The sequence below is a fragment of the Ctenopharyngodon idella genome, chromosome 13 (assembly GCF_019924925.1).
Source record: "Ctenopharyngodon idella isolate HZGC_01 chromosome 13, HZGC01, whole genome shotgun sequence".
Taxonomy (NCBI): Eukaryota; Metazoa; Chordata; class Actinopteri; order Cypriniformes; family Xenocyprididae; genus Ctenopharyngodon; species Ctenopharyngodon idella.
The window spans coordinates 9915338-9940233 of record NC_067232.1 but is presented as its reverse complement, the minus strand read 5'-3'; the positions used below and the strand labels follow the sequence as shown (position 1 = coordinate 9940233).

Genomic DNA, 24896 nt, shown 5'->3' with positions numbered 1-24896 from the left:
TCTTTCAACAGCTTTAGCCCCTCAGCAGGCTAAAGTAAGTATCACATAACAGTAAACACAGCTCTTATTATAAACATGCTCCCAAACAGCACTACAGGCCAGAACCCAGTGGAGCAGAGCTTTTCACAACACAAGACCAGACAAAGCACTGATATTCCAGCAGAGAAAGACTGTGTTGGGGTTTAGCTCAGGTCTTTGCATGGGGTGATACACTTCTGCTTTGCAGTTGTCAGCCGGGCTATAAAAGCAAACAATAGTGCTCTCTCAAGCTGAATGTTTTCATCCATGTACAAAAACAGATGAACAGGAAGCATGCAATAAACAAAATTTGGAAGAACTAAAGTAATATAGATCCTGTAAAGGGGGCAACAGAGGAAGCACACACATTGTTAGAATGTGTTAAAGGATACATTACTCAACGTTCAGGTATTGTATACCAGTGCAAAGCTAGAGGAGAATAGGGGCATTTGTTGTAAACACCTCACACAACACTTTGTTGTTTTGAAATTAGAATTCTATTTAATAAATTGTCTGCTCTTCAAATGCAATCTCACAAAAGATGTGTTCAAACAAAAATAGCTTCAAATGGAAATAAGGGAAGCTACGAGTAGAATAAAAAAAGAAAAATAAGAGACTATGTCCTCCCTTACAACTGAAATGAAGTATGTGGACAATTGTCACAGCAAAGGAACATTTAAAACAATAATTGACTTTCAACAGCACTTTGACAATGACCCGTGATTTTCCTCCCATTGCGTTTGTAATCTCATTTAATGTTTCTGACTCCTACGCCACCTTATTTAAGAGATTAAATAATAAAGGAGGCTGGAAAAAAGAGCCTTTCAACATTAAATACACTGTGCTGAAGCCTGATGCAATGTTACCCATTTATGTAATATTTTTGTTTCTGCATTTTGGAGGAACTGATATAGCAGTATATTCTCATGCAAATGCCTTGTTATTTTTGATTATCTGGTCTCTGTAAACAAAATAACACCAAATGATGACCGGCTTTTATAACTTAAAAAAGAAAAAAGAAAAAAAAAACATCTTCATTAACATACACCTCTCTCATAAATATGATAAGTCTAAATGTTTTATCTAGTCCAGATGGAAAGCTGTCAAAGCTACAGAACCATTTTTGATAATTACACTGATTTAATTTCTAAAAAAAAAAAAAAAAAAAAAACGTGATGCAAATGGCATTTGCACCATCAACAGGTAAACAAGCAGCGAGTTCAGGATGCCTATAGTTAAAAACACACGATTAACTCACAAATGGCAATGAAATGGATATTTTCATGAAGTAATGAGTGACAGTTTGAACTTTGAAAATTACCAGCGCTAAAAGGGATGTTACATGCAAGGTACAGATATCTACCTACGCTCCCAAAAACGCAAGGTCAAGCGGTCAGGAAAAGAGCCATCATCCACACAGGAACCACAACAACAAACAGCGAAAATGGACAGGGGAGATGGATTTAACTCCCCCCACAAGCCAGAGGTCTCTAAACTGCTATCATGTACTGTTTACAACCATCCCGAGAGAAAGAGGGGAAGAGGGAAAAAAAGCGAAAAATGGAGAGATGGCGGGAAGAAAGGCTGAAAGAGGTGCTGAACGGTGCCGAACAGGCAGCATGCACTCTTTCATCTCGTTTGTTTTCCTCAGAGGGGCTTTCTCTGAAGTCTTCAATAGCCAGCAAAGCATGTAACGAGGCAAGGCCTTTCTGCTGCTCAGAGGAGGAAAGGCAGGCCAGAGCCACTGTGGGTTTTCTCAGATAATCCTGTTAATGCACACAAATGGGGGTGGTTCTGGAAGGCTCTGTGGCGGGCAGACAGCCACCTCCGGACATCGCTGCACCCTTTTGTGCCGTCATCATCTTGTCTCTGCCTTGGCACTTCTTAAACATGGCCGACGAAAACACACACGCACTCTACATGAGCAAGGTGTGCAACAAATAAATGATAATGTTTAGGAATGACATGAGTGAAGCTAAAAATAATATAAAACATGGTGATGTATACCAGTGTTTCCCAAAACTTTGTCAACTTGAGCCCTATCAGTAACACCACATCATAAATGTGTTCTCTTTTACCTGAAAATATACTGAATATCATTTAGCATTAGCATTATTCTAATTAAAGGGTAAATATTGAAAATTATCCACTGTTAAACAAAATACAGATTCAACTAGAAGCTTACTCTCTATTTAATAAGATAATTGAACTTGCTTGTATCTCACTGAGAATTGAGAGTATATATATATATATATATATATATATACACACACACACACACACACACACACACACACACACATACACTCAAAACATAAGTACTCTTTAACAAAATTTGCACTTGTTAATTTAAATACCATTTAAACACTATTAAATATACACTATAATTAGTACATTTGTCTATTTTGAGAAGTTATGAATTAAAGATAACAAACCATACACATTTAAAAGATCAAAATCTTAAAAAAAAAAAAAAAAAAAATTCTTTCCAAATACCACTGGAACCTGCACATAGGCCTGGTATGTCCTTAAGACAAAGCCATTCAGACTTCAAAATTAAATGTGAATCAGATTTGACAGACATTTAAAATATATATAATAATCTAAGGTCCCAGAACAAGAGATCAGTGGTGACGATATCACATGCCAGCTTTCAGCTGAGAGAGATGGGCAGTGAAGGAGGTGACGGTTGGTGTAAATAGAGAGAAAAATAACAGCACATTGCTGATCTGTGGCCCTGCCACCCACGAGCACCTCCTGACAAGCTCACTCATGACCAACAGCTGAAAGCCCTGCACCAAATCAAGACTGCGCACTACTTTATATCAGGGGGGTTGATGCAAAGGCCAGCTAAATTATGGATCATTACAATCTGCAGAAATTACATTTAATTGCTGCCACCTGCAGAGGGTTTAACCTAGTATACATTTTTGTATTATCATGCAAAGGGTATTTTTCACTCCTGTCACACAGCTACAACCATAATGGCTATCTGTTGTTGTCGAGTTGGAGAGAGAGTTTTAATTTGCCTCATGTCGAACACAAAAACCAACTCGCTTTGAAAACTGGGTCTACGGAAGGTTTGAGTCTTTAAATAGACTTTGAGGGTCCGCCATCTCCTCACCAGCCATGGGGATCTCTGAAGGACAGGTTACCTCATCTCCATGTTTAACAAGGGCCCGCTTCATTTCATTACACATGGCAACGCTCAGCGGAATATGTAATCATCTTTTTCACATGACATTTTGAATATCCAACTAGACAAATAATTGCGGCAATAATTGATAGCTTCACGCAGGCTGCAGTATTATTGACTGGCGTGCCTCTCACAGGCACCGCCGTGTGCCATGCGGACATCGTGCTTGGCACGCTCACAGCCAGGTTCTTCTTCTGACAAAACTGTCACAATCTGTTCCGATGACGGGAGTCGGCAAGCCACCGACAGGTGCTCCAATAATCTGCTATTAGACTCTGAAGATTTTACTGGGTGGAATTAAAAGCAGCAGCTTGCCAAAGAAATTAGCCTCCCCCTCCTTTCGGTCTAATTTTAATTTTCTCAAGAGAGTTGAAAGAGTATTCTTTGTGTCATTGACTGTCTTTTTGAGACGAGAAGTCGAGAGCTGAGCATTTGAGACGGATGAGCAATAAAAGCAGACGAGGGACTTGTGGGTTCTCAGCTGTTTAATGTGTGCAACTTACGTGGGCCACCGCTTGGTGCGCAAGTTTGAAATGTAATGATAATCTGTGCCTTGACACTCTAAACATTTAAGAGAAGTCGGAAAAGCGGCCTTGCTCTAATTTTCACCGATTCCTCAGTTAATTAGAAAGCTCTCCAATTTGCAGCGAAAGCGGGTCAGTCCGGACAAGCTGGCAAGCCATGGTGTTTGAGGCAGAGACTGCCGGTGACAGTTGTTGGACTGGTCTGCGGGAGCTGGCAGCGGCACGGCTACTTACAGACGGATGCGAGCGCTCAGTGCATTGCTGGCAGTTTTTACACAGGGAAATGTCAGAGCAATGTTACAGCACAGAGCCACGGGAAAACAAGAACACCCCCCCCCCCCCCCAAACTGCCAACCACATCCTCACAGGACCGACTAATCCAGCTAAATCGGCACACACACACACATACACACACACACGCATTAAACTGCAGTTAGATAAAGCCACATTAAATGATCTTGACAAAAAGTAAGGCTGTATTACAGAGCAGTGATGGCTTGGCAGAGAGTGACTGGTGCCCATGGTGAAACCAGAGACATGGAGGAAGGAAATATGTTGTGAGCCCCCCATCCACCCAATCCCCCCCTTGCTGAGTCCTGCATCTTGCTCAGGAAAACTGTAGCACACCGAACAGATAGCTTTACAGTGCAAAAATAACCAAAAAGTGTCAAGTTATGACTCTCGCAAATTTCAGACAGCTCGTCTGGGGTACAGAATGTATAAAATCCGCCTAGGGGACAGGTCAGTTGAATAATATTGCAGAAGTGCACTCAAACAAACACACACACACACACACACACACACACACATAACCTGTTTGTTGGTATTCATAAGGCATTGTGTTAGTTACACAAGCGCATTTACAAATGAATTCTTTTTTTACCGTCATACCAATTCCATTACAGTTAAATACAGCTAAGTGCATGAAACGAGCATTACGAATGGATTTATCTTGACTGACACACATGGATGACTGACATGTATAGATGGAGAGTGTGTATATTTGGAGTAATGTCTACAGTTGGCTTTGTTAAGAGAGCGGAGTGAATTTCTATGTGTGCCGTCTGGATCGATGGCGCTGGCAGACTAAGATGAATGCCAGATTAAAACAGCTCGGGCAGCCCAATATCCCCGACATGCAGATTCATCCATTGTTCTTCCTCCCACCACTAAAAACCACCCCCCCCCCCCACTCTCTCACACACACACAAACGGCGTCCACGGCAAACAAAAGCACCGGATATGAACGCACTTGCGTAGAGCAATTCAAAACCTCCTACATGCGAAAGCGCAGGTCATTTGGACAGTTGCTGGCATTTTGCGAGCTGTACTCTCAGCCTTCCATCTCGACAGCTTCACTGCTGTCACTAGCCGAGACTACGGCTCCTTTTGTTTTGTCCTTGACGATTGTGTTAAGACAGCTCTCAGAGATAATGGTAATTGAAGTAATGCAACAATGCAGTAACAGGATTACTGAATGCAGGGGGGGAAAGGACAATGCCATGTAATATCATTTTTGAATTTTATCAGCGGCTTATGCTTTCAAGAGCCTCTGCATATATTTGTGTTTGAGGTGTCCCTTCACCTCTGCACCTGCTCAAGTCTCAAAATTATGAAATTACAATTTTCATATTACATTTTCATAAAGTAAACTAAGCACAATGCATTTGAATCTTGTTAACAACAAATAAAATACATTTTATATATCAATCAATGTCACACTTTTTAATAAATATTTTGGGTTAAAATTCATGTACGCTACCATCGTTTAAAAGTTTGGGGTTGGTAAGGTTTTTAAATGTTTTTAAAAAGAAGTCTCTTATATTGCTCACCAAGGCTGCAAACATTTGATCAAAAATACAGTTAAAAAAAAGTAATATTGTGAAATATTATTAAAATTCAAAATAACTGTTTTGAATTTTAATATATGTTAAAATGTAATTTACTTCTGTGAAGGTAAAGCTGAATTATCAGCAGCCATTACTCCAGTCTTCTGTCACATGATCCTTCAGAAATCATTCTAATATACTGATTAAAAACAGTTGTACTAAGTAATATTTTTGTAAAAATTGATACTTTTTCAGGATTATTTGATGAGAATAAAGTTTAAAAGAACAGCATTTATTTCAAACAAAACATTTTTGATCAATTTAACACTTTTGATCAATTTAATGTGTCCTTGTTGAACAAAAAATATCTTGAACCCAAACTTTTGAATGGAAGTGTGCATCTAAAATTAACTGGTCCCCATTAATTTTAAGTTTTTCACAACATTTTGCATTTGCTAGATAATTTTAATTGTCCTGCAGTGTAACAAATTCATTTTTAAAAGTACAAATATTATACACACACATTTATAAATAATAGCAAAATACTGTTTAAAATACTTTTTACAAGTTCACACTGCAGGACATGTTGAATACTTACCAAAAAATGAACATCATTTGGATTAAATTTGATGAAAATATCTAAAAACATAATAATGTTTGCTAAATCTGACCAGAGTGAAGCTTCTAATGAGTGTCTGTGTTCAGGTCATGTGTGTCTTGTATCAGTATTCCTCCAAGCAGTCTGGCTGGGTCGACCCAGCACCGCTCTCACACACAGTTCTTTGTCCGGTTCCAGACTCTTTGTGGTGTGCCGAGTGACTGGCCACAAACAAAGGCCTGTTTGACCAACACTTGTTCACTGACAAAGCTGGACAGAGGAAGTGCCATAAAAATCCGGCAAAAGACTCTGAGACACTTCTCACACTGTGTGTCCTCCAAACCCAAACATTATGCATTTCTCTCCGCCTTGCCAAAAGGACAGAAAGTAATATCCAAACAATGAGATGTAATGCGCCCATTAACTGCACTTTCCAAATAGACAGAGAGAGGGGGAAAATACTGTGATGACACTAATAACACAGAAACTATTATTTATGTATGTGTGGAGTTAATAAATAAATAAATAGCATTTATAAGGGAAGGTGTAAAAGAGTGTACATCAACAATTTGTGATGGTCAATCATCCTGAGGGGATAAAAATATGGGTTAAAATTAAAAAATCCTGCTGGAATTCCCTTTTCCACATTATGCGAGTAATCCCAGCATCAACTCATTCCGATGTACACCATCATGTCTCCCGTCTGCCTGCCTGCCTGCCGGACAGCAAGCGCAATTATGAGCAGAAGAGATTTCCACACACCTGACTCCCCTCTCCTTATCATTATTACAGCGAGGAGAGACGTGTCCCCTCCAATCAGAAATACACACGGCTAAATAGGGCCTGCCCAGCTAATGATAACTGCAGAGAGTGGCATACGTTTCCCTCTCAAGCCAGTCAAATCAAACCCGGCTGCTCGGGTCCGAGCGTAACGTGTGTGCGTAATGTGTTATTGCTGAATACAAGAAGTTGATTTCAGTATTTAAGAGCAACAATGAGAATAATTTCACAATCCTCTCGGTGTGTCATTAGGCACTGCTCTACAATCTGCCACACAAGAACGAAGACAAAACACAATTACCCCCCAATGCTTATAAAGAAATGGGATATGAAAGCGTTATTGTTTTGGCAAGGAGGCCAATCAGGACTTTATATGTGTGTATAAATGTATATTTGCGCATGTGAGACACGTGCACGTGTCGTAGTTGGTTTGACTTTTGCTGGGGAGAAATATAAATATATGAGCGCCAGAGAGTTCGACTTCCCCGCTGTGACACTGTGCTTCTCTGCTTGTCATACACACATATTCACTATACAATATAACATTTATTTTTTAGCATTTATTTTAATAACATACAGCGCAAAGCAGTTTATGTTTTAAAGGTTAAACATACATTATTCAAAAGTTTGGGGTCAGCAAGTTTTTTTTAAATATTTCATTTTTAAAACTTTTATTCATCAAGGACACATTAAATGAATTAAAAAAAGTGACAGTAAAGACATTTATAATGTTATTTATAATTATTTATATTTCAAATAAATGCCGTCCTTTTGAACTATTCATCAAACAATCCTAAAAAAAGATCTTATGGTTTCCACAAAAATATTAAGCAGCACAACTGTTTTCAACACTGAAGATATTCATGATAAGAAATTATTCTCGAGCAGCAAATCAGCATATTAGAATGACTTCTGAAGGATCATGTGACACTGAAGACTGGAGTAATGGCTGCTGAAAAGTCAGCTTTGCCATCACAGGAATAAATTTTAAAGTATATTCAAATACAAAACATTTTAAATTGTAATAATATTTCACAACCTTATTCTTTTAATGTATTTTGATCAAATATATGCAGCATAAGACTTTTGAACTGTAAAATTGAGTACATTTAACAAGACAAAATTCAAAGTCAAAAAGTCAGTTCTTCTCCTTTAGAATCATGTCTTTAAAAAGTTTTTTTTATCTATGTGTTTGCAGGTGCCACTTGGTTTGTTTTCTCTAATACATTGACATTCATACACCTGACTTAAGTGACCAAAAGTGTTGAAATACTGCATATACATGCAGACTTAACAACCCCAGTGAAACCTGTTCTTTAAAAAGCACTAACCCAGCAGTCAAACATCCTCTGCTTATGGATGTGAATGTAGGGAAAGTGTAGGGAGAGTGATGACTTCATGTAGAAGCAGCCCAGGAGATGTGCTGGGGATCCGCTTTACCACTGGGGAACATGCCTGGAGAGCAGAAGCCCCAGAGGGACAGATGGAGAACTCTTGGCAGAGACACCCATGAACAATGAACAAAAACGTTGTTCCGTCACCCGGATTATTGTAACTGCTGCTCCGACCGTTCCTGCACTTTGGATGTGCGAATCAGGCTTCCTGACACTGGAATGGATTGTTTAAAAATGAATTCCTGCATAACCTCATAAACATAATTTTAATAATACAGTCAGAGCCTCTTAAACTGTGTTTATGATTGTAATTAAATGGCCAAACCTTTATATAACCGTCAGAGCGTAAAACCATGCGCGCATCCTCTCTCTCGCTCTCTCTCTCTCTCTCTCTCTGTCTCTTGTGAGGAGAGAACCTCACTGCTGATGGTAGCAACTGTAGACTACTCTTAACCCAAAACCAAAATGTCAAAATTATAGAGAGCACAAATTACAGCATAGGAGGGTTGTGTGCTTTGCTCTTTTTCTTTTTTTAAGCCAAGAAGGAAAAAATGCTCAGAAAAATACCAGGCTAACCTGCATCCAGATGTACACACACACACATATCTGGAACCCTAGAAAGAATAACAAGACTTGTCATAAATAGCCTAATTAATCACTGTGCAAACTACTACACCGCTCCAAATGCATCAATTAATTAAACCCAGATTCATTTAATCCTGTTGAGGAACACAGGCTTTGTGCCCAAAATAATTACTGCAGAAAAAGTCATTATTATTGGAATTATTGTTATAAAATAGATTTCAGTCTGAGGTATCCCCAAAGAAATGTATTTTTTGAAATATACTTTTCAATATGGCTGAGTACTAATTAAGCCTTGGCACTCATTTAACCCGCACAAACACCAAAAAGGCATCAGTGTTGCTCAAACACACAGATCATTCCTATAACAATGCAGCAAACGGGCGCACGGCCGAGGCTTCAGCTGCAGCCTCTGAAGCACAGATCATGGAGACCTCTTTTCTTCATTGTCTCTCTCAGAGCCAGAGAGAACGAGGGAATGAAATAGAGGGGAGGAGGTGGGGGTGAGTGAGATATTCACAGCACGTTCTGCATAAATGTATCGCTGCATCTGTAAGGAAGAGAAATTGGAGCTGCGCAGAGCTGGGGCCCGGGGCATGGCTTCAGACACTGTCAAAACATTTTCAGCCATTTTAATTAGAGGACCAAAGCCAGTTCTGAGGCTCCATAACATTTGCTTTCACATAATTGCACTTCGCTCAGCGTTTTCGCCCTTTCTGTCCCCCATCGTATTCAACTTGGGCAATTCATATTTCCATTAAGGCTTTTTTGTGCTTTTTCAATTTGAATATATTTTCTTATAGGACATTCAAACATTCATGAATAGCGTGTCCCACGGTGGCTGAACAGCTGGAAGTCTGTTCGCTTGTACTTCATTAATTATTCAGCTACCTTCGGCTCTGTCACTGTGGTATAGTGTATATGAAGTACAGTATCCGAAAAGCTTCCATTCGGGTTTTTTAAGGTTCTTATTCAGCATTTTGTCTGCATTTATACCCTTTGAATCCCTATGCTCAGATAAACATGCAACCACACAAATGCTGACACTTGTGATTGGAGGTGTTCGAATAAATTCACAGAAGTAATTTTTTCCTGTTCTTTCACACGCAATAGGTCAGCGGTCACCTGTATGCAAAACATACACACACACACACACACACACACATATATGCACAGAGAGAACAGGGATGTGCAGGGACATGCAGACCAGGGCAGTCAGCAGCAGCAGCAGCTGTCGGCCACAGAAGATCACTCATCAGCCTTAAACCATCATAAAGCTTAGCAAACACCAGGTACTGGCCTCACGCCCTTGGAAAGACACACATGCGTAAAACACAAACACTTCGCCTCTAACAAGCCACTATTTTCTATGTTACCAATAGGCTGGATTATGTTTCAATATTTCAATTGAGCAATAAAATTTTTAGCTTCTTTTGCTTAAACTGTTTTTTTAAGGATGGCTCATGTAAGGGTGTCACAACATAACGGTGTTATTGTAGTAATATTTAAAAAATGAAATATTGATACTGTGTTAATACTACACATCCAATAATATCATAAATAATCCAGTGCCAGAACTCATATAGTTGACTTAGTAGTAGGTGGCAGTATTGCACCATAACGCTGGTTGCCATCTGTCATAAAACATTAAAAAAGAAGAAGATGATAATGTTGATGCAGTGTGTAGCTACTACTGTTGCACAAAAAAATGTCATCAGAGATGACAAACGAAAGTGAGACACTCTACGCACTCAAAAAACATGAAGTTAAAGATTAATTTGACTGATCGCATTATTTATTATTATTTTTTATAGTGAAAATCTGACAGCCCTAGTTCAGGTAATTTGCATGTGCACTCCACAGGCAATTCTACAAACAGACTGGCCTTTTTAACCAAAACGCAGGACTCTCATTCCTACATCTGCCATATTAAACATTGTAATTTCTCTCGTACATCTCCTCTCCTTTATACTGTCTCTGGTATCTCTCTCTTTTGCTCTTATTCATTTGTCCATCGGCACCAGGGGGCTGTTCAGGTGTTTGTTTTTCCCAGCCCAGACTATCTTTGGAAAAAAAATTTTTTCTTTTTTTCTCCACTATCTGGCTGCAGGTCTGCACTGACTCAACCTTAGGGGTTCAGAAAAGGGGAGGAGGGAGTTGATGATGGAGAAAGAGAGAAAAAAGAACAAAAGGAAAAGTTAAACCTGTAAGTCAGAGCCCTTTTTGCTCTGCAGTCTCTCGAGAAGAAACCTCAGCAAGACTGACCCTCTCTCATAAGCACACACATACACAATCTAACACACACCTCACCTCACCAAGAGGCTGCTTTCTGCCTCACAGATGCCCAGAGCTCTTGAAACAACAAGGAAAGATGAAGAGAGAAAGAGCAAGTAAGAGAAAAGGAAATGGGGCATATGGGACTTTGAGTCTGATTCTGATATAAAACAGAATATCGAGAATATTAGAATAGAAAATTAGTCTCAAGAGTTACATTTATTGCACTTTTGTGAGAATTGATTTAATTCATGTACAAAAATCAGCATTAAATAACAGCAACAGAAATAAAAGAATATTCAATAACTGTATTTTTCAGAATAAAGAATTAATCAGAATATGTAAAATTATGCGCACATAAAAGTGGTGACTGAAAACACACAGAAACTAGATAGGCTTTAGCCACTTACAACTTTATCTCATCATTTCATCTCAACATTTTCTCTCCCTCTTTTTCCCTCTGTATTAGAAAATAGTCTTCAAATATATTCAAACGAGAGCAATAATCAATAAAAGGACATTTTTAATGAAGATATGTACTGTAACTGCTGCCTCGTCAACAGTAAAACCCCCTCAATGATTGTGGTGACAGTAAGGGGATTGCGAGAGCCATAAAAAGTTTATTCACATAACTGCCTCTTACTGCCTCCTGGAGCCACTGACCCTTGCACTACAAGAGCTGACAGACATTCAGAGAGAGGTGTGAGGAGCCTGTGTGTGTGTTCATGAGTAACACATGGGTAAACCCCTGAGATCTGACTGCAGCTAGCTGGTACGCTAACACAAGCTAATGCTCAAATCAATAGCGGAGAAAATCTCCCCATGCAGCATCCACATGGCAACACTGAAATACACATAAAAATCACATCCATAACTTATTTTATTTAAATTTTTTTTGTTAGACCAATTAACCAAAGCAAACTGGGCTGTTTTGGGGAATAATTGCTAAAGTGCCTTTGTACTAAATTCCAAATCAACTTCTAAGGGGAAAAAAGGGGGGAAAAATGTCAAAAAAATAAATTAATACATAATAAAATAAGATATAGTTCATTAAACAGTTTCATTAAATTTACAATGTATTTGCTTTTGTGTAAATACACAAAAACATGAAATGCAATAAAAAGTGTAACCAAAAGAAAAGAAAAAACATTTGACACTTTGTTAGAACACAGTGAGAAGGCTGCGTTGGTGAGGCTTGGTGAAAATGAAAAGCGATGAGAGAAGGTCCAAACAGATAGATCACTCACTCTGCCTCACGGCTCAGGCCTGTGTCTGACAAGAGGACAAAAATTTCTCTAAATTATTCAGAGTGGACAAGCACACATCTACTGGGCACTGCCCTAAAAAGAACATATCCAGAGAGCGGGAAAGTAAGCGAGAGGCTAGCAGGGGTTGGGAGGGAGAAAACGGGAAAGGGAGAGAGAGAAGTAGCAGTTTGATGAACGTCAGAAGAAAGGCAGTATTGCAGCAGCAGGCCGCCTGGGGCTAGTTGTGTAGGAGAACACAGAGGCACACAGCCGTTACAGAGCAGTCAATAACGACACAGCCTCTGACATTTACACAAACACCAAGGCCCCGCCACTAGCGCCAAACAAACACCCCCAAAACACATACACACCGCCTTTAAAGGAAGCCCACAGTAGCTCCTCACACGCCAAAGCAGAGTGGGAAAGAAAAAGAGGAAGCTACGGACAAGAGTATGTAGCAGCTCTTTGCGCAGGAGTTAATTTAAAGACGGGGCATGTAAGGAGATTGAGAGGTGTTGAAGAACCCTTTGCTTTACCGCTTTCTCTTATCATCAATCTCGTCCAGAGAAATTACAGACCGCCCTGGTTTCATTTTTTATCTTACTTAAGAGGCAAGGGAGAGGGCAGCTGGCAAATTACAGAAATATATAAATCACACATTAAAAAGTTCCAGAAAACTATTTGCAATCCTTTTTTTAGTGGTGTGTGCGTGCTCGAGTGTGAGTGCTCCATTAGGGCATTTTGAGAGCAGTCTAATGTGGCTAATGTTCCCATCAGAGATACTCTAAGTGCTGTGCCATTCATTTCCCTTCCACCCCCTTGAGCGCAGCGGTCACAAGCCCTCCAAATGCTTCCCTTCGAGGAGTGGCCAGCGCCTTTTAGCCAGGCCCAAAAGATCGGCCGGCCGCGCGGGAAGAGCCAGTGCCCGACCACCGACGCCCTCTCCCAAAGCTATGGGTCTACTAATTACCCCCATCTCGACACCAACAAACAACTTTTAAGACCTATTAGAGGACAGTTGTCCGGGAAGGGGTTTTATATCCCATTAAAACCAGAAGATTAAATTGCTATTCACATAAATTCACCCAGCCTCAGATACCGGTAGGACTCGGATGCTAATAGCGTGTGGCCTATCACTGCTAAACAGGCTACAGCAGGATGGCACCCTCTTGGAAAATAGCCTCGAGTGTGATCGCATAAATAACCTCGGCTTTTCCGTTGAAGCCATTTCAGGTTTCAGAGGAATTCCTGTTCTCATGTCTCTCCCGACCTGTTTTTGTCTTTGCTCTCCACTCCCAGAATCCCCTCAGCATTCGCTATCTGGGTTTCTTTGTTGATCCTACCTTTCTCAGCTTTCGGTACGGCCTGGAGGAGGGGGGAGGGCAGGACGAACGGGCTGGATCTGCCGGGGCAAGAACTAGAGGTAATGTCAGCCAAGGCCAGAGAGAGCGAAACCCAGCAACCATGTCAAAGCCAACAAACACTCCCTATCTCATTCCCAAAGGAACTCTGTGACTCACTCTCCAGCAAGCCCCCGATTCGCTCCAAAACCTCTCAGCGTAGCCATAACATACATGCCTCAAATTTGGCGTAGAAACCACAGCGACTAATACCAGAGACTTGTGTGTTGGGGTGAAAACGGGTGAAGATGTAAAACTCAACAAAACTTCTCTGAGCGCGAGGACACCGAACCCTACAGAACTCCGGCTGACCCGATACATCACACCACCCTGCTGACTGCCGCCCTAAGCTGTGTGACATGTCCACCGGGTCTGGGGAGAACATGTGACATTCATGCCTTTAAGAAGGAGCTCTCAGCACATCTATCGAGCTCAGCAGGGACACGAGGCCACACACAAACAGAGCACTGTTTCAAGAGCGGCCAAGGCAGAGCTGTTGCATTCCTCCCAACTGGCGCATGGCCGGCTGGTGAGAGTGCGGTCGGCCTCCAAAGCTGCCCCTCGTCTCAATCGCTCATACGCACTGGGTCTGTTCTCTCTCACTCACTCTCTCTCTCTCTCCCTGGAGACGTATGTTTTTGCCGGCCTGGGCCGTAATACTGGAGCGTATACCAGGAAATTACATGTTCATTTAAAGCTTCTCATAAATACAGCTGAATTTATAATAAATCAATGACTCATCTGAAGCCAAATAGGAATTCCCTGCAAACTGAAGTACTTAAAGGGATAGTTCACCCAAAAATTACAATTCTGTCACAATTCTATCACCCTCATGTTGTTCCAAACTTGTTGAAGTATCTCTTATTGTTTTTTGATTGTCAATGGGGTCCAACGTTGGACAAAGACAGTTCTTTAAAGTATCTTTTAAGTTCTACAAAAGATACAAAGTCATACAGGTTAGGACAACATGAGGGTGAGTAAATTATGACAAAATTTTCAGGTATGCCTTTAAATAGAGTTATTTAAAATTACCAGTGTCCAGAGGGCAATGAAGTAGACCAGTATCTCAAAGAGTTCAATAAAGTATAAATGAATGACCCTGGTGGAAAGATTGCCTGTCTATCTCATTTCACATTAACCTTTGGGCTTGAAATCTGCTGCTTGGACTCATTTTCAGTATCTTCGTTTACAGTAAATGTTGGTGCTAGAGAGGTGGAATGTCCATCAGGGCCAAGGGCCAAGGCTATAGAGGTATATAAAAGTAACGAAGCAAAATTGAGATGGGGGAGGGTGGGGGTGTGAAAATGATAATGAGACAGACATCAAAGATCAGACCAGAAAACAAACCGCTTCCACAGGGTCATAAAACAATTTGAGCCATGAGTCAATACACTGATAAGGCACATCAGATGCCCGTGGTGAGGCAGCCAGGCAGAGGTGAATGGACAAGCACTTGTCTGTGTGTAGTTGTGTGTGTGTGTGTGTGTGTGTGTGTGTGTGTGTGTGTGTGTGTGTGTGTGTGTGTGTGTGTGTGTGTGTGTGTGTGTGCTTTATTCATGCGGGACAGAGCGCATGACTCAAAGCCACTCGGCCCTGCACTTTATCGGGATAAAAAATTCAGACTGACCCTTCTACTGCCCCCGTTTGCAGGCCACAGCCATTAGCAGAAAGAGAGAGAGAGAGAGAGAGAGAGAGAGAGAGAGAGAGAGAGAGAGAGAGAGAAGAGAAGGAAGGAAGGAAGGAAGGAAGGAGGGAAGGAAGGAAGAGAGACCTTTAGGTTTGGTGACACCAGAGCACTTCCCCCATGTCTGATATAGCAGTGATGGTACTTTGAAACTAGCATCCAAAGTTTAAAAGCTATTCAAAAACTCAATTCAAGCTACTCTCTTAAAAAAAAAAGTAGTCAGCTTCACTTAAAGCTACTAACAAATATCTAAATAAAATTAAATAATATAAAAAGCATTATAAAATACATTATTATAATATAAAATACATTATAAAAGTATACAATTAATGATAAAATATAATGAAACATAATTATATAAAATATTATGTACTATAAATATATAATAAGGATAATACTATATAACACTGCAACAAAACAATGACGAATACACTGAAAAGATACATTTACACAACTAACACAACTACTACAGCTAGAAAACACTAGTTTCTTTAAATGCTGCAGTTCATCATGTTTTCGATTCAGATACTGTAGCTACAAAAAGACTTTATTAACACTGACATGAACTATCCAAATTATCCTATGAATCAGACTGCCCACATTTACACATAAGAGAAGGCAGTGTGACTATTTCTTTAACTTTCTTGGCTGCAAAATTGCAAAAAAAATATGCAATTTTAGCATTTATCATGAGTATTATTATTTTGAGTATTGTCAAAAGTAGGAGCTACTGTGACACTACTAGAAAGTGTAAAGTAGAATTGCTGCTTTTAGTTAGTTACTCCACAATGCTGTATGACAGTCTGAAAAAACGCTGCAAATACTTAATTGCATCTCTCTGTGTGTGTTTGAAGGGTGGGGGGACAGGCATTAGTACGGTGTGGAAAGAAGACGTTAATACTACAGTATAACATTCACCATTTATAACGGGGTGGTAAGATGGATGCCATGCATGCAGGGCTGTGGCTTTTGCTGCTCAGTCTAATTCTTCATGGCAGCACTTCTACCCACATTTACTCCCAGTCCCACAGATAATTCAATACAAGCGTTCTAATCCATATCATCCCATCGTACGTTACCGCTGACAGCTCAGCATTGGGGCTGCAAACACTCCGCCTCTAACAACCAGTCAGTACGGCCACAGTCCGAGCCCTCCTCTGCAAAAGCGAACATAGTACCATTTGTTTCATCTCCGTCCATTTTTCTGCTCGGAGACAGAGTTAGTGGTATGAGTTGGACACAAAGCAAACGCTCTGAGCTCAGCATGAAGGACTTTTTATGTATGAAGACCAAGAAAACCAGCCATTCATAAGCAAAAATGTGACCCGTTCCAACTCGGGAAGCTTACACAACTGATATAAAAATCTTAATTACCGCAGATGTACCTGCAAGCTCTCTTCAACGGCTAAAGTCAATAAATCAGGTTTTAACACGGCAAGGAGCCACAACTCAAAGCATGCTGGAACATTACCTGCACGCTCTGCCAAAAATGTGTCTGGGGTCCTATAGATCAGAGATCTCATAGGGGTGGCGTGAAGCAGGGTACAAGGAAGTGAGGAGAACGGAGGGGGGGAAGAGCTTTCTGTAAGGTCGCTCAGGTTGACGCTACATATCTCAGATGCTTATCTCAAGTGCCTGGACTTCCCAAAAACAGCCTTGAGAAAAGAGAGAGGTGTGTGTCTCTGACATTTATTATGATGCAGTGTGTTTACCGTTTCTAGAAAATTGACTCACCAAACCCGTTTGAGCCCTCGACTTCAGTTTTTTTCCAGTAGTTGAGATGAGCAAAGGACACCGGTCTCTCTCTATCTGAGTATGTGTAGGCGAGACTTCACTATGTGCATATGATCCTGTTTCAGCTTCTAATTTTTGACCCCAACCTTGCCCTCCTGAGCTCGGTCCTCGACCCCACGTTGCATTACAGAACACAAAGTTATATAAAGCGACGTAAGTAGAGCAAAGCGCAAGCTGCGCCATTTCTGCCCTCTGTGGCTCCCAGCCAAACAGATAATGTATATTCAGCCTGCGGTGCAAACTAGGTCTGTATTTGTAAATACCACAACTCTGTACAGTATCAGACTGTTTTTAGAAGCCCGTCTGAACAGAGCAAAATGATGTCTTTTCACAGTGGACAAGTGGAACTAATCCATTTCATTAAAAACAGACAATCAGATTCCAGTCACAGAACAGAGCACTTAGCGCAGACTGGCTTCAAACGGCAACTGACATCAATACTCTCTGCCCCGCAGTAGCGTGAGGAAGCGGGCGGGCTAAAATTGATGCCGTTCACAGTTCATACCCCCTCTACTTTCTGCGCTCGTTTACAACTGTCTTTTTTCACGCGCTTCATCGGGGCTGGAACAGGCCAGAGAGTGGCCTCTAACAAACTCCAGATCCCTGTGCACACACACACATATATATATATATATATATATATATATATACATATACATATACACATACACATAACAGTGTTCGGTATACTTTGTATATGAACACAAAAATTACATGTTAAAGACAGGAACAAAGGGTCATGTATAGGGGTGTTATCTCAAAATTCTCAAAAAGTCATCTCCTAAATCAGAGATGGAACCTACAATTAAAGAAAGAATTAAAGAAATTACTGTTAATAGAGGACTCAGGGAAGCATTGCATACAATGAACCAAAATAACACAAAGAGCAAACTATAAAAAATGAAGCAAGCTCAACAAAATCAGCTGCAGGAGCATATATATATATATATATATATATATATATATATATATATATATATATATATGTTCATTGCAAAGTGCAAATACAGTGAAAATGAGTTAACATATAAGACAGCAAGCTACATTATGATCATCCATGAGACTCCCATATAGCATGTAGGTCTGCTCAGCTGAAATCTCAATGTCGCTGAACAGTGTGACAGTTCTCAACCCTTCTGACTCAAAGTACCCCTCATTGTCCAAAACAATACTCAGAGGCCTCTCATATTGAGTAAGATGTTTCCCCTGTTATTTCTGCTGCTTATTTTTAACAGAAAACCTAACCTTTTCTATTAACAGAAACTGACAGTGTAGATATATTACATCACTTTACCACGATTCATTTTGTTATTCCAGAAGGTTCAAGATTCGGTATGTTCTTCAACAAAAAAACAATAGTTATTAAATATTTTACATATTTTAAGTCACCCCTTGGAAGTTTGGTGAGGTCCACCCCATTGGGCCCCGGCCCTCTGATTGAGAACAACTGTTGTTGTGCTATAACACATAACACGCTATAATTTTTAAAAGCCCATTTCTACATTGAAGAAAGTATAAATAATTTTTTTTTCTCTCTCTCTCTCTCTCTCTCTCTCTCTCTCTCTCTCTCTCAGGTGGAATCTGAAAAAAAAAAAAATTTGGAGAAAAATATGTTTGTTTGTTTTTTAATTCATTGAGTAAGTAATAAGTATTAAGTAATTAGTTGACAAACATGATTGAATAAATTAATTAATTAATTAATTGAGGAAAATATTTAATTTAGTTAATTTATTTAATTTAGTATATTTATTACAAATTAAAATTACATTTAAAAATGCACATTATTTGAAGCCTGTTATAAACTTAAATGGTTAATTTAAATCAGGGAATCACCCCTTCAAGTGTCCTATAGTGGCCACTCTAGTCAAAGATGTCTGGACACTCCTCTAGAGTGAAAAGACACAGAAAGAGGTAGAAGTACAAGGCCGCAAGAAACTTTGCCATGTCACTTGATAAGCAACACTGGGCAGGGCGTGGTGACATTGTAAGAGTCACGGTACAGTAAAGCAGACCAGGAAATCCCCTCTGACCTACAGAATACACACAAACACACATTCACAAAGGCTCCTTCAGCTGTCTGGAGCTTCTTACTCAGACATAAAAGCATCAATCTGAGGAAAATCACATGAACCTTGACAAAACTGAGTGTAACTATGAGTATATGAAACTGTTGAGAAGGAAATGGAAAAATAAGATGTGTTTTGACAGTCTCACTCATCAGCAGGGTGTGGAGAGTAACTCACAATACATACAACTCTGAGAGGACAGTGGAGAAACGATGTCAACTTTTTAAATCAATGCGCTCCGTGTGCTTAATGAGGATGGAACGGGACTTTTTGCCTCTGTTGGAAATAAGGCGGCGGATAGATCGAAGGAGAGTCGGTGGACAGCGTCAGTCGTGGCACCCTTTTCCCGGTGGTGCCAGATTACATTTCCAACAACAGCTGCCTCCTTTGTCCGCTCGCAGCCAAGCCAAACTGCGCCTAAAATTTCATTTAATCTGCTGCAAAACCTGAGTGTCAGCCACTTAAATGGCAGCTAAAAGCACTACTCTCAGATAACTGACTGACACTTGCTAATAATAGACCCTGGCAACAGGGGAGCCACGGCGGACATTTTGTGTAACCGTAGAGAGACGCCCGGGTGCCTGGGAAACAGGGGAGTGGACGGTCCCAGCTCCCCTAATGGGAGGGATCCTCTCACAGGCCGCCTGCACCGTAGCCCCCTCAAGCTCCACCCTTCCCCTTGCCCTGATTAGCCAATCCTAAACCAATGACCCAGGTTCTCTCTTTCAGCCCTCAGCCGCCATGCAACAATGGGCCTACATGCTTTTGTCTCCAAGTCTGGGGGCAAGTAGGAGGCAAGGAGGTTCAATCCAAAAGAAAGAGTGAGGATTTATAGATGATATAAAAATGTCCCCTTTTCAACTTAAGCCCCAATATGTCTGAATAAAGACTCGGCTCTCCGGTCACAGGTCCGTCAAGCTGTGACGGTTTGGACCCGGTCAAGGAGCAGAAGATTAGCGCATGGAAGAATGGGGGAAATTGGAGGAGGAGAAGGGGGGGACAGGTTGAGCAGCTTCTGTGGTACTGTGTCATTACACAAGGTCTCAACACGCCCTATACGTGGGAATCTGAGACAGAGCCTGGCAGGTCAGGGCTGAGCTCAAAGCAATAGAGCACCACGCTAAAACCACTGCTTGTGTGTTTAAGAGCCAAAAGCCCAACGGACACATCATCGTGCGTTCTTTCTCTCATACGCACAGGAGAGAGAGTATTTATAGAGAGAAGGAAACACCCTTCGACTGAAAAATAAACAGATTCACTGTACATCGTTGAGGCGACAACATAAAAAACGTTCCGCTTCAATGGGTTCACAGATGCTGCTCTCTCGGTTTTGTTTTTCACTACCTGTTTTCTGCTTTTCTTTTCTCAGGTGTCGAGAGGTGAAGCCGTCTGGAGTGGACACATGTGGCAGGAAAACCTCAGTGAGAAACAGCACGAGAGGGACAAAGGGACAAAGGAGGAGTGAGACACTATTGGGTTTGACAAACTTTCACATTAGTGAGGTTTCAATGTCTGTATATACATACATATATTTTTGCAATGTTCCAGAACTGAAAGTCACCGTTAAGATGCGATCATATAAATGAAACTTGCAGATTAGTGAAATTTTGGAGGTCCACCGTTCACTCTTACTCAGAGATCACTTCCAAACGAAGCCACTTTATCTTGGTCAACACGAAACTTTTGACATGTTCAAAGTTTAACACACTTTAAAATGATGCGAAATGCTTGCAGGGAAATGTTGTGACTCAAGCACCCCTTATGTTACATTCCAGGCCGCACAGATTCCTATTACTACGGTAAATGACGTGTTATAGTTGTGTGCCACTATGACAATCAGATCCCAAAATGTCACCATTACACATCACAAAAGTTTGTGTAATAGCTACGAATGAATAACAATCAGCGATTAGTGTATTTTCATGATCAGTCATTGTTGTCACTTCCAAGTACTCATGCCCTATCTCTAACATATCTGCTCAAAAGCAGGCTGGAAACAGAGAGATGGACAGAAAGAGTAAGACAGGAGGAAGAGGGCGGGCAGGGGGCCTCTCACAGCCTCTGATGAAGATATAAAGGGGAGTGAATGGAGGGGGTGATTTAGTCTGCTGTAGGAGATTTTCACTTCTGCATTCTTGTCATGTCCAGATGTTCTCCTCCAAACACACACACACACCAAACAATGTCCACATGTACTCAGACTATACAAACACAGTAAACATCAGCGCAGTGACTACTGCATCAATACTAGTGGTCCAAAGATGGACTTTACCTAGAGAGCAAGACCGATGGCTAATATAATGCCAATATATACAGTACATAATACAATTCAAATATTGCAAATGATATGCACACAAATAGCTGAAATTAAAAATAATCAGTTAATCACTTATTTTACAAAATATTCACTTATATAAATGCACTAAAATTATTTTTTTCTTTTCATTACATTTTTTTTTTTCTTTTTAATGACTGTTTTAATATTTTTTCTGAATTTGTTTTATCTTTTTGCATTTGTTGGAAATAAGGGAGCATATACAGTACGAATCAAAATGTTGGGGTCAGTAATATGTTTTTATTCTTTATTCAGGAAGGATTATGAAAATGATCAAATGTGACAGTAAAGATTTTTACATTGTCACAAAAGTGTATATTTCAAATAAATTCTGTTCTTTCAAACTTTTTTTATTCATCAAAAAACCCTGAAAAAAGTATGTTTCCACAAAAATATTGTTTCAATAACTGTTTCAATTGTGATCATAATGCGAAATGCTTCTTGAGCACCAAATCTGCATATTAGAGTGATTTCTGAAGGATCATGTGACACTGAAGACTAGAGTAACGGATGTTGAAAATTCAGCTTTGCCATCACAGGAATAGACTCTTGGTTTAAAATATATTAAAATAGAAAACATTATTATATTGTAATAATATTTCACAACATTTCTGTTTTTGCTGTTTTTTAATCAAATAAATGCAGCTTTAGTGAGCATGAGAACTTATTTAAAAACATTTTAAAAATCCTACCAACCCCAAAATGTAGTACAGTTGGTGGGCAGCATCAACTATAAATCTGAAAACAGAAAATGTTTATTATCCATTGACAAGGCTGTCAACAGTTAGAAGTACGATATCACTAATTAATGCTGCTCTTTTTATATTGCAAAACTTCTACAAATTTCTCTCACAGACTAATCTCAGAGTCAAGTTTAAATATAGTACATTAGAAGTGAGTTAACACTTGTACAGGAAGCACGGTGGTGAACCTGTTAAGCAAAACAACCTCTGTCATCTCCACCGAGAGCGACGCATTTCGGACTAGGCCGTGACAGCGGCGGGCCGCTCGGCGCACGCTGACGAGCGAGGGGAATTGTGCGCTGATTACTGGCAGCTTGCCTTTCTGACTTGGCAGCTAGTGGTCACTGGGGGAGGAGGACATGATAGAGGCAGGATTTAGCCTCCGCTACACACACAGGGTAATGAGAGCCAGCCAGCGTGGATTTATGTGCATTAGGAGGCACTGGGCTACCCGGTCTGTGATACATTTATTTGGCTTTATTAGCCTTGTGGCATATACGTATTGGAGGTAATTTGGTTAAGGCTGTTAGGTCCATTATGCAGCGAGCATCGTCGGAGGAGGGAGAGGGCTGTTATTAGTGGTTATCAGATGAGAATTATGAATGATAACGGAGGCCCATCTCTAATTTGTGTGGCTAAGGTCTCCATTTAAATTATGCATACAGTGCAGAGCCGATAAACAGCGGGGCATCTGTGCAGGGATGCGGCCGTTCCTGTGGTCAGGAGAATACACTGGTCCATGCTTTAAAATAAACACACGCACTTACAAACGCACACAAATACCCACAGAAAATCAATCCTGAACTGTGCTCGCCCTTTAGTCTATAACAGCTCTATGTGTGTTCCTGTTGGCAGTGGCCTGGGCTGTATCTGCAGCCTGCTGGTCAGATCTGTGTGTGACTGAGTTGTGACGCTGGGGTCACCCCATTCTGAAGGTCAGTGGGGACATGGATCAGTTTATTGACCGCTAGCTGAATGCAGAGCTCACCCCGGCGGACTGCTCTTACAGTGTACTCTCTCTTCCTGTGACACGCTCACCTTTACCAGGGCCTGTGAGCACTCAGTGTCACAGAGTAAAGCTCTTTTGTTCATTTCTGTGTAAAAGATAAATAAATAAAGCACAAGGGCATGTAAGACATATGAAGAGTGTTACAGTCCTTTAGTCTGCAGGGCACAAGGGTCACCTGAGAATTCAGCTCTCGGTCGCTAACAGGTCTCGCACAGCACTGCCTGGTCAAGCAGAAACAGACATCTGTGTCTGGTCACAGGGACCATGAGAGAAAAACACGAAGACAAAACAGGAGAGGGGATGAGAAAAAAGACAAAGAGGGCAAAAGTTTGCTGCACACAGTATGAGAGAATGGTCACCATCAATCAAACAGGCTAGAAAATAAATAAAATAAAATAAAAATTTATTTAAAAAAATAAATAAATAAATAAATAAATAAAATAAATAAATAAAAAATAAAAATATAAAATAAAATAAAATAAAATAAAATAAAATAAAATAAAATAAAATAAAATAAAATATATGTGCCAAGAAACCTAAAATTGAAATATGATGGTTTAATAAAAAAGGCTAAATTAATTAAAATGAAATGCAAATTAATGAAACTGAGTGCTCAAATATATAATATGTATATTTAAAATACATATTATATAGAAATACATATTTGTATATTTAAACAGAATTGGAACAGGAGTGTAATAGTTACAATTAGAATTTCCAGATATTTTTATCCAAAACAACAAAATATTATTATAAAATTATACTTTTATATATATATATATATATATAAATATATACATATATATTATACAACCACTATAATGTCAACTATACAACTACAGATATTTTGTAATGAATTTTAAGAAGCTGACTCAGCACATTATAATTTCACTTTATCATAATTAACTGAATATGGGTTTATTAGTTAAGTAAAAATTCCATAAAAATAGATAAAACACATTTTCTGTTCTGTAACTAGTTGCATGTTATATTGTGCCAACATTTCATTCTTGTTTCTAAACATTGGTTTTTTTTTTTTTTGTTTGTTTGTTTTTTTTGTCAACCTTCAAAACACATTAAAAATCTTCTGGTTCAGCCACACTCATCCTCAACATAAGCATCCAGCCAGGTACAAATGGGCAAAAGGAACCAAACGTATGAGGACTGCACAATGCTAAATGAACCTGTCTCATCATAGTAGCGTAAAACTGCGCTTTTTACAGTATGGCTCCCCCCATCCTGTGCAAGAACTACTGTACTGTTAAAAATAACTGAAGAGCGAGTAACTCTCTGGCTATTGATACAACCTCAACTCCAGCAGTGAGGTCACACACAGTCTCCTCCCCCACGGCCCGTCCACGCACGCTCCCTCGCACATGCAGTCGACCCGCAACTTATCAAAGGCATTAACAACTTTTCGTTA

General features: G+C 40.0%; 1 protein-coding gene across 3 annotated transcripts in view; it reads right to left on the bottom strand.

The window, feature by feature from the left end:
* The window catches only part of bcl11aa (BCL11 transcription factor A a), a 60606-nt gene that overhangs the window by 5563 nt on the left and 30147 nt on the right, over positions 1 to 24896 (bottom strand). The window lies entirely within an intron of this gene.